The sequence below is a fragment of the Neovison vison genome, chromosome 1 (assembly GCF_020171115.1).
Source record: "Neovison vison isolate M4711 chromosome 1, ASM_NN_V1, whole genome shotgun sequence".
NCBI lineage: Eukaryota > Metazoa > Chordata > Mammalia > Carnivora > Mustelidae > Neogale > Neogale vison.
Genome location: NC_058091.1, coordinates 184,275,516 through 184,279,707, shown reverse-complemented (window position 1 = coordinate 184,279,707; position 4,192 = coordinate 184,275,516).

Genomic DNA, 4,192 nt, shown 5'->3' with positions numbered 1-4,192 from the left:
TAAACAATATATATTAACCTCAGACCTAGATCTGATGTAGGAAGTCTGGTACATCCCATTAAAGGGTAAAGAAAGAAGGAATGAAAGAAAGGAAAGGAAAGGAGAAAGGGAGAGAGAGGGAAGGAGGAGAGAAGAAGAGAGGAGAGGAGAGGAGAGGAAGAGAGGGAAGGAGGGAGGAAAGAAAGAAAGGAGAAAAGAAGGAAGGAAGGGAGAAAGGAATAAAGAGAGAGAAAGAGAGATGGTGGAAGATGGAAGATGGAAGAAAAATGATGTAAGGAAAATCCTAATGTAGTCCAGTCTAGAATAAAAACTTCTAAACTACTTCATCAAAATGCAGAAATTGTGGTGAGGGTGGAAAGAGATGAAAGACATTCAGTGGACTGAGGTGGGAGTGGGGAGAAAGGGGAGTAGTGGAAAGTAAAATATTTTACAGACTCTCATCCTATTTGCATTGGAAAGAAAGGAGGGGAGAGTTTATGTTGTGGAAGAATGCATTTGTATTTTATTTTCAAACACTATTAAAGAAATGGGTGTGGTTATGAGAGTGGAGAGAGAGAAGGTAGACATTAACATAACAGAGGATTAAAGCAGAATTTTCAATAAGAGAGAGGGGTAAAAATGAAAAGAATGACAATTTGATCAAAGTAGCATAAAGATGGAACTAGAAACAGAGAACAGATTAATATAAATTTAAAATAGCATCCATTGGAAGAAATGAAGGAATGAATAATCATGACTCTATACTGAGAGCAAATAGACTGTGCTCTCCAAACAGAAGAAAAAAGATAGTCAAATTGGCTGTTAAAATAAAAGCTACATGGGCACCTGAGTGGTTCAGTTGGTCAAGCAACTGTCTTTGGCTCAGGTCATGATACAAAAGTCCTAGGATCAAGTCCCGCATCAGGCTCCCTCTTCAGCGAGGAGTCTGCTTCTCCCTCTGACTCTCCCCCCCTCATGCTTTCTCTCTCTCATTCTTGCTCTCAAATAAATAAAATCTTTAAAATAAATAAATAAACAAAATCTACATGCTTTTTATAAAACACACACACATACTCGCCTAAACTATCATGGTAAATGTGGGTTAGAAATTAAAGGGAGGGATAGACAAAGAAATCACAGTTTAATCCAAGCAAAGCAAAAAACATCCAGAATGAAAATATCAATAGTGAAAAGAAATCACTACTTAAAATTTATTATTAAAAGAATGAAACAAAATATAAGTATAAAGATAAAAGACACAATTTATAAAGATACAGCAATTATAACCTCTATCACTCAAAAACATAGCATATGAATATATAAAATCTTTTAAAAAGAGATGTTAAAAATGGAATTTTAGAGGAAGACTTTGAGCTATAGATGTAATATATCAGACTATGTATAAATCCCCTCACTTCTGGTTTAAGGTTAAAAAAAACTAGGGGAACAGCATAATTCAGTCAATAACTTTGCCTCAGTAGATCTATATAATCTCATGTATATACACATATGCACATGCATAAGATTTAAGGGACAGTATAAGTTTTAAATCCATTGAATATTTACATAAAATGCACGTGTACTTGGCCAAAAAAGAAACTTTAACATATTTTTTAAAATCACATTCTCTGACTATAATTTAAAATTAGAAACTAATAATAAAAACTTAATATTTATGAATTTAGAAATACATTCTCAGATAACTCATAAATTAAAGAAATTGAAAAGGAAAAACAAAGACTACCTAGAAAGCAATAAAAAATTTCATAATAGAATCTTTGGACACAATGAAAGCTATGCCAAAGAGAGAGTTTAAAACATGTCTTTAAATGCTTTTATTAAGAAATACCAATAAAAATGAGAAATATGTGAACATTAAAATAATTAAAAACTACAAATAAATAAAAAAGAACAAAGCGAAATTTATTAAATACAAAAATAAAAAAACAAAAAAAGTGATAAATAAATCCTCCCTTGAACTTTCATGTAAATAAGAAAGAGAAAAAGAGGGGGGAAATGAGAGAAGGTGGGATGGAATAGAAGTAGAGAAGGAGAAAGCAAAAGCACAAAAATAAGCACTACTGGGGATCAGAAGATATAACTATAGGAAAGATGCTAATTGTAAAGAACAAATTTAAAAACCTAAGAAAAAAATATATTTTCCAGGTAAAATATAAATTATTAGATTAACCCCAGTGTGGAAACCATGAGTAGAACAATTTTCATAGAAAAGATTGGAGAGGCACTTGAGTGGCTCAGTCAGTTAAGCATTCAACTCTTGATTTTGGCTCAGGTTACCATCTCAGGGTCCTGAAACCAAGCTCTACGTTGCACTCTGTGCTGAGTGTGGAGTCTGCTTAAGATTCTCCCTCTCCCTCTCCCTCTCCTTCTCCCTCTACCCCGCTCCCAGCTCAAGCTTTCTCTCTACTAAAAAAAAAAAAAAGAGAGAGAGAGAGAGACTGGAAAGACCATTAAAGACCTATCATAGAAATAGGAATTCTGTGCATAGGAAAAGTATCACACAGACCCAAAATCTGGGGGGAAAGATTCCCAATAAAGTTGCTTGGAGGAATACTGGTTCAGAAGGGCCATCTTATTCCCTGAAGTAGATGTAGTGCCCAGAACCAAACACATGATCAGAAAAGACCAGAGAGAACCTTAGGCCTGCACTTCTGACAGACATGAAGATTCTGGGCTCTGGTGAAAGCTAAGGCTGTCTTAGTGATAAAAGAGTGATCCAACTCACAGCCAAGCTGCAACTGGGTGTCTCAGTAGGTTAAGCATCTGCCTTCAGCTCAGGTTTTATTCCAAAGTCTTGGGATGGAATCCCATGTCAGGTTCCTTGCTCATCAGGGAGTCTGCTTCTCCCTCTCTCTCTGTCCTTTCCCTCTTCCTACTCTATCTCTCTCTCTCAAATAAAATAAAATCTTTTAAAAAAATTAAAAAGTGGTGTTTATGCTCATCTTCTTGACTCTGAACATTTTAAGAAATCTCTGTCAGGTCACTGACTGGCACCCGAGATAACAGACAAACTTCAGTTTTTATCATGACAAGGAATACAAAAACTGTTTTTTGCAAAAACAGTTTGGATAAAAATCACCAAACAGTTTGATGACTGAGGCCCTCAGTGGTTCACAGAGAACCCTGGATAGAGAGAGAATTTTATTTCCTGCATTGCTACATGATAATTTTCAACAATACCAATTTTCAACAAAATAACAACAACAACAAAAGTCAAAAGGCATACAAAGAAAACAGTGAAGTATGACCCATTCAAAGGAAAACAGTAAATTAACTGTTTAACTGGCCTTAAAGAAATCCAAACATTAGACTTACCAGATAAATACTAAATCTAGCGTGTCTAATATACTCAAAATGCTAAAGAAGACCATGGATAGCGAACTAAAGGAAATTTAAAAAGTGATATACGTGCAAAATGAGAATATCAATAAAGAGATAGAAATATTATTAAAGGAATCAAAAAGAAACACTTGAAATAATAACTACAATAATTGAAATCAAAAGTTTCCTAGGATTCAATAGCAGGCATGAGCAGGTAAAAAGAATCTGTGAATTTGAAGATAAGACAATTGAAATTATCTAGTTTTAGGACAAGAAAGAAAAAAGAATGAAGAAAAGTAAAGAATCTGAGGGGGCTGTCAGGGCACTATTAAGTAGAACAACATACACTTTTTGGGAATACTAGAAAGAAAAGAGAGAGAGGAAAGTGAAGAAAGAATGTTTTGAAAAATAATGGTTGAAAACCTCCCAAGTTTGATAAAAGACATGAATCTATACATACCAAAAAACTCAACAATCTCTAAGCAGAGATCAACACTCAGACACATTAAAATCAAATAAAAGAATAGAAAAACAGAAAATATCAAAAATCTCAAGATAGAAGTGACTGGTCAGGTATAAAATATTCTCAATGAGATTAAGAGCAATCTCTCATCAGAAACAATGAAGGCTAAAAGGCAGTGGGATGACATATTTAAAGTTCTAAAGAAAAAAAGCTGTGGTATCTGAAAAAACTATCCTTCAAAAATGAAGGATAAATTAAGATTTCCCCAGATACAAAAGTTAAGAGAGTTCTTTGCTTATAGACCTGACCTACAAGAAATGCTTAAGGAAATCCTTCAGCCTGAAATGAAAGAACACTAGACAATAACCCAAATCCATATGAGGACAAAAAGAACACTGGTAAATGTAA